Source organism: Gopherus flavomarginatus, chromosome 2 (genome assembly GCF_025201925.1).
Source record: "Gopherus flavomarginatus isolate rGopFla2 chromosome 2, rGopFla2.mat.asm, whole genome shotgun sequence".
In the NCBI taxonomy this organism is placed as follows: domain Eukaryota; kingdom Metazoa; phylum Chordata; order Testudines; family Testudinidae; genus Gopherus; species Gopherus flavomarginatus.
The window spans coordinates 268,588,725-268,600,085 of NC_066618.1; positions in this window are offsets into that span (position 1 = coordinate 268,588,725).

Below are 11,361 nucleotides of genomic sequence, written 5' to 3' on the forward strand. Positions count from 1 at the left end.
GAGAGAATGATGTGCTTCCTCATTCTATGAAATATTGAAATGCTTTACTTCTAAACTTTAAAAACAAATATATGTCTATATAAACCATCTTCCAACATTTAACCTGTCAATCATCCTTTGCCTTGTCCTCCAAATTCATCATTCCATAAAGCCCACTCATGCATCTATCAAAACGTGATCTCCTCACTGATGTCACCTCTTGCTATCTTATGTTTGAATTGTTATCCTGTGTATTTTATGCTTGTCTGAAATAGGGACTGATCTTCTAAACACGTTCTCTGTGGCATAACAAGCATTTTGTCCAATAATAAGTGTCAATGAGTTTATTCAAGGTAACAGGCACCAAGGGTCTTCCTTCTGGCTCAAAAGCCTGTCCAATCAGACCCTATGTTCTGCAGTGTTTGCAGCATGTTGGAATTAGTCTAGAAACACCTTAAGGCAGGTACCTTGACATTTGTGTATTTATAAAATCCCTCTATATTTAGAGCAGTGTATACGCTAAATAATAAAAGTGTGAAGTCCCTTGTTAAATGGAGAAGACTATCCCATACAATAACAAAAATGTTTAAGGAGTGTAAGTAGCAAGTTCTCAGAATCTTAATGGCCATAGGTTAGTTCTACAACTGTGCAAAAAGAAATCTCTCTCTCAGTTTTAAAGGAAGGAGAAAGACTCCAACAGTTCTATTATTTAGTTCCAAGCTACAAAGGAAATATTTTCTTTTGTGAAAAATCAGTGAAGCAAGACCAGGCTTAATTCTTCTATCTTCTGTCATACCCAATACTCTGTATGGTAAAACTATTCCCATAAAAATATATTATCTCAGCAAAAACACCCAGCAGCTTAAGCAGGGCGATTGTAGAGACAGTTAAGGAACTGTGAGTGGGGGGTAAAAAAGATATCTAAATAAATCCACATATATACTGAGCAAGAGAGAGAATGCCTGCCCACTTCCATAACAACTCTCCTCTCTGAAATACACACTCTTCATTTTCTGTCTCTGTTTTATTTGTCTCTATATCAGTTGGATCCAATCTTGTACTCCTTGCTCTGGCAGAACTCCCAGCAATGTCTATGAGCATTTTGCCTGGGCAAGGAGAGGCTATGTATGTATGTATGTTTTCATTAAGGCATAGAGAAGCAGATGGAAAGAGGGATAACATCTCTAAAATAATTGTTGTAGCTCTCAAGTTTCATTTCCACTTCTTTCTGTGAACAGGAGAGACACACTTACAAAATAATAAGAAAAATATGCTTCAGTGATGTGTATCCTCCTCTTTCAAACTGGACCAGTACCAAAGCACCAGTTCCAGTCTGCCAGCTTGGGACACCCTACTATTCTTGTAAAGTGCCAGACTCAATTTGCCAGTATTGGAATATCATTAGCCAGCTTAAAAACCAAAAAATGACAGAAAAATCAAGATCCACTGGCCCAACAGGACTTTCCTTCTATGGATTTGAGGTATTTTTGTTTCATTGTAACTACAGGATATAGGAGCCACACCATTTGTATAATAATCTAAGAGTTGCTCTAACATGGCATAAGAGGACAGGCCCTGCAGAGGACAAAGATGATATTTGAGCTATTTTTGCAGTCCATCCCCTTACTTGCCCTGTGCAATTCAGGTGGGCCCCAGGCCTGGCCCTTTGTCTCCCACACACCTACACAATAACCAACGTGTATAACTATAGCTAGATTTTATTTCTACTTTGCATTCATTCTGTCTTTGTTGTCATCTGTACATTAGAAGGAGGAAAAAAATACATCAATATTTAAAAAGCGGCACTCTCCACAAGACAGCAGGCTCTTTCACTCCTCACATGGACTGTGGGAGGAGTAAGGAGCAAACATGAGTATAACCCTGCAAACATGAGACCTTTCCCATCATGGGGATGGTTCCTGGAGGCAAGAATTGGCTGTGAAGAAAATTCCTGTTAAAGAGGAAAGAGAGTCACTTCAGCCTTTATTTGAATGGATCTTTAAAGTAAACCCTTAGTAATAAATTACTTTCCTGTGGAAGAAGTGTATCTCAGCACAGATATGTTTTGCTGGGACAGCATACTCAACAACTTCTCAATTACATAACCACCTAGCTTAAGTAACTGATTGTCAGAGATTGTCTGCAGTCAAGACTCGGAGGCCTTTAATTAGGCTATGAAGGATACAGTGGAGTGGATACAGCACTGGACTGAGGTCTGGATTTTATTTTTGGCTCTTCCACTGGTCTGCTGGGTGACTGTGAGCAAATCACTTACCTCCTTTTGCCTCAGTTTCCCCATCTGAAAAAATAGTGACAATTATACTAACTTTCTTTGTAAAGTGCTTTGAGATTTGCTGAGGAGAAGCCCTATATAAGAATTAGGGTTTGTGTGTGTTTATAACTAGCTAATGGTTCATACAGTGGTTTGAAAATATAAAGTGCTGTGTAAGTAAGTATTATGATATTGAGCACATGCTTACTCAGATACAGCAATTTTGCAATAGAGTAATTGCAGTATTTTGTTGGACTACACAATGATTATGTCTGCCAGATGATAATAAAGAGGGGAGTTTGAAAGGAATGTTGGACAGTTAACAATACTCAAAGTCCTAACATTTTTTAGTTACATCTTCAGTGAGTTAAAATCTCCATTTAAATCAGAACATATCATTGGTTGGCATTGCCATAATCAGTGAACATTACAGTGCATGCTGGTCCATAATTTGATTATTCATTGTCTTATTTATCTAACAAAGCTCATGTGCAAAAATATAAACATACTTAACTCATTATTAATGTTATGGCCTTTCTTGCTGAAAAACTCAATCTCTCTACTCACACTTAGCTGGAGAGAAAGCCTTTCCTCAACAGGTAAGTTTCACATCACAAGATCAACAGCCTACGACACAAAGAGAGAACAAACTTGGGTGCTTTACCTCTCTGCAATTCAGATAGAGAGCCCTTAATAGGAAGTAGAACATAAATCTAAACACAAAATGAAGGTGTACATTTGTTGGGGGAATAAAATAGGCTGCTATTCAGATTCTTCAGTGGGATTGCACAAATGTAACTGAGGGCAGAATTGCCTTGCAAATGAAATTCAGGCCAGATTTGCTTGATTAGGGACCACAGAACTGGCCCTTAGTTAAACATGTTGATGATGCATAAACCAGACTAGAATCCTAGACTTATACTGTGCCAATCACCATGCTAACTGAGTGCCAGTTCACTCTTGCTCTCTCTCTCATAGCTGCATTAGCTTTGTAGTATTACATTTGTAGAACCAACTCTGGAGCAAGACTTTTCCTGTTATTTCTGTCAATAAAGTGAGTAGATGTGACTGAATGCTGTGAGGGAGCAGAACCATTGAGTACATCAGAATTCCACAATGGGTCAGACCAATGGTCCATCTAGACCAGTATCCTGTCTTCCAACAGTGGCCAATACCAGATGCTTCAGAGAAAATGAGCAGAACAGGGCAATTTATCCAGTGATCCGTTCCTTTCTCATCCCAACTTCTGGCAGTCAGAGTTTTAGTGACACCCAGAACATGTGGTTGTATCAATGACCATCTTAATAGCTATTGATGGACCTATCCTCTAGGAACTTCTGTAATTCTTTTTTGAACCCAACATCCCCTGGCAACAAATTCCACAGGTTGATTGTGCACTGTGTGAACCAGTACTTTCGTATTTTGTTTTAAAATCTGCTGCCTATTAATGTCATTGGGTGATCTCAGATTCTTGTGTTATGTGAAGAGGTAAATAACACTTCCCTATTCACTTTCTCCACATCATTCATGATTTTATAGACCTCTATCATATCTCCCCTCAGTCGACTCTTTTCCAAGCTGAAAAGTGCCAGTCTTTTTAGTCTCTGCTCATATGGAATCTGTTCCATACCCCTAATAATTTTTGTCAAGTATCAGAGGGGTAGCCGTGTTAGTCTGGATCTGTAAAAGCAGCAAAGAATCCTGTGGCACCTTATAGACTAACACGTTTTGGAGCATGAGCTTTCGTGGGTGAATACCCACTTCTTCAGATGCATGTGGTGGAAATTTCCAGGGGCAGGTATATATATGCTAGCAAGCAAGCTAGAGATAACGAGGTCAGTTCAATCAGGAGGATGAGGCCCTGTTCTAGCAGTTGAGGTGTGAAAAACCAAGAGAGGAGAAACTGGTTCTGTAGTTGGCAAGCCATTCACAGTCTTTGTTCAATCCTGAGCTGATGGTGTCAAATTTTCAGATGAACTGAAGCTCAGCAGTTTCTCTTTGAAGTCTGGTCCTGAAGTTTTTTTGCTGCAGAATGGCCACCTTAAGGTCTGCAATAGTGTGGCCAGGGAGGTTGAAGTGCTCTCCTACAGGTTTTTTGTATATTGCCATTCCTAATGTCTGATTTTGTGTCCATTTATCCTTTTCCGTAGAGACTGTCCAGTTTGGCCGATGTACATAGCAGAGGGGCATTGCTGGCATATGATGGCGTATATTACATTGGTGGATGTGCAGGTGAATGAACCAGTGATGGTGTGGCTGATCTGGTTAGGTCCTGTGATGGTGTCGCTGGTGTAGATATGTGGGCAGAGTTGGCATCGAGGTTTGTTGCATGGATTGGTTCCTGAGCTAGAGTTATTATGGTGCGGTGTGCAGTTACTGGTGAGAATATGTTTCAGGTTGGCAGGTTGTCTGTGGGCAAGGACTGGCCTGCCACCCAAGGCCTGTGAAAGTGTGGGATCATTGTCCAGGATGGGTTGTAGATCCTTGATGATGTGTTGGAGGGGTTTTAGCTGGGGGCTGTATGTGATGGCCAGTGGAGTCCTGTTGGTTTCTTTCTTGGGTTTGTCTTGCAGTAGGAGGCTTCTGGGTACACATCTGACTCTGTTAATCTGTTTTCTTATTTCCTCATGCGGGTATTGTAGTTTTGAGAATGCTTGGTGGAGATTTTGTAGGTGTTGGTCTCTGTCTGAGGGGTTAGAGCAGATTACGGTTGTACCTCAGTGCTTGGCTGTAGACAATGGATCGTGTGATGTGTCCGGGATGGAAGCTGGAGGCATGAAGGTAGGCATAGCGGTCGGTAGGTTTTCGATATAGGGTGGTGTTAATGTGACCATCACTTATTTGCACTTATTTCTCTACGGAAAAGGATAAACATCTGAAGAAGTGGGTATTCACCCACGAAAGCTCATGCTCCAAAACGTCTGTTAGTCTATAAGGTGCCACAGGATTCTTTGCTGCTAATAATTTTTGTTGCCCTCCTCTGTACTTTTTTCTATTCTAATATATCTTTTTTGAGATGGGGTTACCAGAACTGTAAGTAGTATTCAAAGTGTGGCTATATCATGTATTTATACAGTGGCATTACAATATTTTCTGTTTTATTACCTATCCCTTTTCTAATGGTTCCTAACATTCTGTTAGCTTTTTTGACTGCCACTGCATACTGAGCAGATGGTTCAAAGAACTGTCCACGATGACTCCATGAGCTCTTTCTTGAGTGGCAACAGCTAATTTAGACCCCATCATTTTGTATGTATAGTTGGTATTATGTTTTGTAATGTGCATTACTTTGCATTTATCAACATTGAATTTCATCTGCCGTTTTGTTGCTCAGTCACCCAGTTTAGTGATATCCCTTTGAAACTCTTTGCAGTCAGTTTTGGACTTAACCCTCTTGAGTAATTTTGTATCATTTGCAAACTTTGCCACCTCACTGTTTACCTATTTTGTCCAGATCATTTATGAATATATTGAACAGCATTGGTTCCAGTACAAATCCTTAGAGATTCTGCTATTTATGTGTCCCCGCTGTGAAAACTGACCATTTATTCCCACCCTTTGTTTCCTAATTTTTAACCAGTTACTGCTCTATGAGAGGACATTTCCTCATACCCTATGATGGCCTACTTTGCTAAGAGCTTTTAGTGAGGGATGTCGTCAAAGACTTTCTGAAAGTCCAGGTACACTGTGTCCCTGGGATTGTCCACATTTGTTGATTCCCCTCAAACAATGCTAATAGATTGATGAGACATGATTTCCCTTTACAAAAGCCATGTTGACTCTTCCTCAACATATCATGTTCATCTATGTGCCTGATAATTGTGTTCTTTACTAAATAAAGTAAGAAGGTGCCATTTTTAATGTCACTCTTCAGAGCAGAATCATACTTTAAAAGAAGCCTGGACACGGTATGATAGCCATCATATTGGCCAATCCATTGGAGACTGAACTGGAGACCTTCAGAGCTAAAAGCATGAGCTGCTTCAGTCTGAGCTAAGGAACCAAGGCTCTTTAGCTGAGGACTGCAATCCCTCATGTCCTTCGTGGATTGGCACAGAAAAGGAACTGTCACACCCACTCACCAGTCGGATACAAAGGCTTTAATACATACTGCAGGGCACATTTCTGCACTGGCAGGTGATGAACTAGGTGAGCTAGTTGGTGATTTCTATCCTTAGGTTCTATTTCTTCTCAGACTCAATTTTACCTCTTTTCCTGCCTCTCCTCATATTAAGCACTACACCAGCAAGCTAGCAAGACCCTTGATCCCAGACACATACTCAGCTTTCCACACCCCCACTCAAAACCAGAATACAACCTGTAGTATCATTTAATTGGTATTTTAGGATTTGTTCAGACGTTGACTATTTCATTGTTAAACACAGGCTCCTCCATCACAGACAGCACAAGGTTTTGTGCTTCCAGTCATCACGCATGACATGTAATGAAATGACAAAAAAATGACTGAGTCAGATGACTGAATCTAAATCCAGCCACCGATTGTCTTGAATGCCCTCTTGACACTTGGAATCCTCCCTCCGGTCCCTAAGCCTGCTTTGGCACAGACACTTCCCAGTAGCTGGCAGCTGACTATATTCTGATTAACAGTTGGCTGGCTGAATATAGTCAATAATCATATTGGGCCCAATTCTACCACCCTTACTCCCACTAAATAGTGTCTTACATGGTAGGCAGTCCTAGTGAAGTCATTGTGGCATCATAATACATATTTCCCCAAACCAGCCTGATAGGCATGGCTAGCTGCTGCTGCTGTGATAGCCTCAAATGAGATAGCATTGAAAGAGGTGAACTCATCTTTCATTAAATCAGTCACTCTAATTAGTTGCCAACTTCAGACCCTAATTAGGGTATTTAAACTTTATTAGAAAACCAGGTACTTGGGGTAATGATTGGGTCATCTTTTGTTTTGTGTTTGTGCCGTGCCTAGTACATTGTACAACCACAAAGCACCTTTGGTCCACAGAGCTTTTGCTGGGTAATTGGTAGCAGAAAGCAGAAGATGTTCCATGAGAATCTTGTTACTAAAATGTGGTGCAGGCCATGAAAAACTTTGGGAACCCTGGAAATAACAAATAATAAATTCTTGGGAATTTTTGTTAGGAAATTAGATTAAATTCAAAATCTACATTAGCATGTGTCTGTGAATAATGGTTGTCCAAAATCACGTTCGAATTGGCCAGCTTGGGAGAAGATGAAGCAAGTCATGCATACCTTTTCTGGCTTATTGCTTTAGTAATAAAGTTATGGTATAAAGTTATAGTAATAAAGCATAGCAGAAAAAAGTTAGGAAATTTGTAAGTTAAAGTCCAACAGCAACATTAACTCAGCTACTTTGCACATGCTATATATTCGATAGCAAGCATGAAACACCATGCAGTGATGTAGGCTCTCTTAATAGTTTCAAACCACGTTGCAAACATTAACTATTTATTAGATTTAAAAAAAAAACATATCAGACAGGGCCAAAATAACAGATACGAGGCCTTAATCCTGGGATGAGCCCCCATATCGGCAGATTCACATTGACTTCAAGGAGGCTCCATTGAGCACAGTGATCTTCCCACATGGACCTCATGGTAGCATCAGGCTAAGGTTACTATCTCCTATGTAGTTTAATAGCTCATTCAAGTTGACTGTGTCCAGGGGACACAAATTATCAGCTATTGGTGGCTGAAACAACTAATCCCTTAAAGTTTTGTATCCAGGTCTCAGTGTCTACACTGCAATCATAAGGTATGATTGCATCTTGTGGAGACGTAGCCAAGCAAGCTTTCATGTAGCTAGCTCAGGTTCCAGAGAAGAGAAGCTGCAACAGAATGGGCTTCAATGAAGGCTGTACAAGCCTGCCTGGAACCCTGGGTAATTACTCTCAGGGCTAGCTCACACTGAAGCACTCAGAACATGAGTTATCTAGCTCAGGAGGCATGTATACATGAGATGCACACACTTTGTGATTGCAGTGTAGACATAGACCAGTCTAGCAATATCAAATTGATTCCTGACGTTCCTTTCAGGCTAGCTGTGAGAGGTTCAGACTGCTGTGACTGCTTGCTTTCAGTCCTCTTCAAATCACTTTATTTTTTCATGGCATTCTGTGTAGGAGTTCTTCTGTAAAATGCTAGTTCTAAGTACTTTTTAGATTGATTGCAGGAGTGCTGGTATGTCCATTCCCTCAATGGCAAGCCTACCTCTGTGTTACTTAATAAATCATCCTTTCATACACAAGAGAAAACATGCAAATATGTTGGAAATTTAAAATTGGATCTTTTCTGGTTCTCTCTCTCATCAGAAATAAACCAAAACGAAAGCAGTTTGGGCACTAGAAGCCTTTGGATTACAACTACTAACCAAAAACTACAACAGGCTGCCAAAGAAGCTACTTCCTCAAGCTTAATAATCCAGTTCTGTTTCTTCCCTTTAGCTCCCTCAGCTATTATGTTCCCATGCAAAAAGTTAAACTGATAGTTTGCGTAAAAGATCTTATTTTAGAGAAAGGAAATAGAACAAAAGTTCTATGGAGAGCACTATGCGTGCATCTCCTCTGTAACAGTCTGCAATAATACTGAAAACAAAATGGCTTCTTTCTCCAGAGATAAGCACAGTTCTTAGATATTTAATGATCCAGCAAACAGAAAAATAAAATAACATTAAGCTACATAACTAGGGTGACCAGATGTCCCGATTTTATAGGGACAGTCCCTATATTTGGGGCTTTGTCTTATATAAGCTACTCTCCCACCCCCATCCCGATTTTTCATACTTGCTGTCTGGTCACCCTATACATAACAGACCAACCATTCACCATTTTTCTCTTTCTTTGAGAACCACTGATATAGAGCATATTCATAGGCCAAACAGACACTGCTAACGGAAAATCTCTGATCAAGGGCCTAAGAGGTGCACAAGCACCTGAAGTCAAGCACCCACAGGGACACTATTTGAAGAATGACTTTCATTTTTGCAGGATTAGTTTTTAAAATGACCAGTGCTGCACACAGGAACCATGCCACCTTGTTATCAGGTAATCTCCAAGTAACAGACATATACCCAAGAATGAAAATTAAGTGGGAGGGCTCCGGACCTAGCATCTAATATCAAATTGGCTCTTTTGACCCACTTCAAATTCTTCTCCTTCACCTTCACAACCCTTCTCAATTTCACCCCGACTACAATTCTGCTCTCATTTCCTCCTTCTCTCTTACTGTTCTCTGATTCTTCCTCACCCTCCTGGCTAATAGCTCCTTATGTGTCCTCCTCCCATTCTCTGCTTCACATCTCATTTCATACTGCCTCTGGGCTCAACACAGTCTTTCTCTCTTAGTCTGCTAAACTCCCTATCACCTCTTCTTCAGACATCTGTTTCAAATCCACTTCTGTTGCAAAGCCTTCCATCACTGGTTTCACTCACCATCTTCTGTGTTCATTGTCTACCTCATGTGTATCTGTCTGAATTAGATGCTAAGCTCTTCCATGCATGGGACCATGGGCCAAGTTAACTGGTGCTGTGCACAGTGGTGTAAGTTAGAGTCCCACAGGCCCACCTACGAATGTGTAAGGGATTCTGAGTTGATGTAACTTGAATACCAAAGAGGGCAGCATAAGTGAATGGACTCCTTCTTTCACTCACTCTGGTTAGTTACCTGTTTGATTGCACTTTTCACTTGTGTCCCCACAAGTGTGTGAGTTTCACCTGTTTAGACTCTCTTAGTCTGTTAGAGCCAATGGTCCAAATTCAGAGTAGATAAGTAAAGGAGGTTGTGTAAGTGGGGATAATGAAGTCTAGAGGGAAGGAAATGTTACTCACCAGATGCAATAACTATAGTTCTTTGAGATGTGTGTCCCTATAGTTGTTCCACTTTAGGTGGTCATTCACCTCTCAAGCCCTCGATCAGAGATTTCTACCTAGCAATTTCTGTTTATCCTGTGCATGCACCCTATGCCTCCTCATGGCAGACACCAAGGCTATATAAGGGCTTGTGGGAGAACTGCTCTCAATTCCTTCTCTATTCAATCATACCCTAGGGAACAACCAAAAGAGACGGGACAAAGGGCAGGTAGTGGAGCACCTATGGGGACACACGTCTTGAAGAAATGCAGTTACTGATCAGGGTCAGTAACATTTCTTTCGTTTTTAAGTAGTCCCTATGGTGCTCCACTTCAGGTGACTTCTGAGCAGTATCCCCTAGGAGACAGAAGCTTCAGAACAGGATCCAGAAGACTGCACTACAGAGCTACATGCCCCATCAGCTCTGATGGCATGGAAAAGGGCATAATGCTTTGAAAACATATGGATGAAGTCCAAGTAGTGGCTCTACATATCTCAGATACTGAAACATTCTTCAAAAATGCAGTAGATGTTACCTGAGATTTGGTCGAATGAGCTCTCACCCACTGGGGGCAGAGAAGAGCTGATCGTCTGCAGTTATAACAGGTAGAGATACAACTGGATAAGCATTCCAAAGTCTTTGAGCAGAAATAGGAGCCCCCTGGGATATATCTGCAAAAGCTATGAAAAGTCTAGATCATCTCCTAAACTGCTTAGTCCTATCCAGGCTAAGGCCCTTCTAACAGTCCAGGTTTGGAAATAGGATTCCTGCAGAGAACTATGAGTTTTCCAAAAATATACTCATAGATGGTTAGATTGGTTAAGCTGAAAATCTTAAATCATCTTTGAAAGGAACTTAGAATATGGACATAAAAAACTTTATCATTAAAAACACACAGTAAAGGGGAGATCTGCCATCAAGGCTCCAATCTCCCCAACCCTACAGGCCAGCATGATGGCAACTAAAAAGGCCATCTTCATAGAAAAAATGAAGTAGGGAACAGGTTGCCACTGATTCAAATTGAGGTCTTATGAACTGGTTGAGAACCAGGCTGAGGTCCCAAGATGCGGTGAGGTGTGGGAAAAGAGATTCTTTGCGTTTTCTCCATTGCCCCTAATTCCAAGGACATTGAACAAGATCAAGCAGGGCAAGGTCAGAGTTATTGTCAGAGTACCTACCTGGCTGAGACAAGCTCACCTGCATCAACTCTGCATCCAACCATCAATCATACTACCAACCATTCCTTATCTCCTGTCTCAGGAT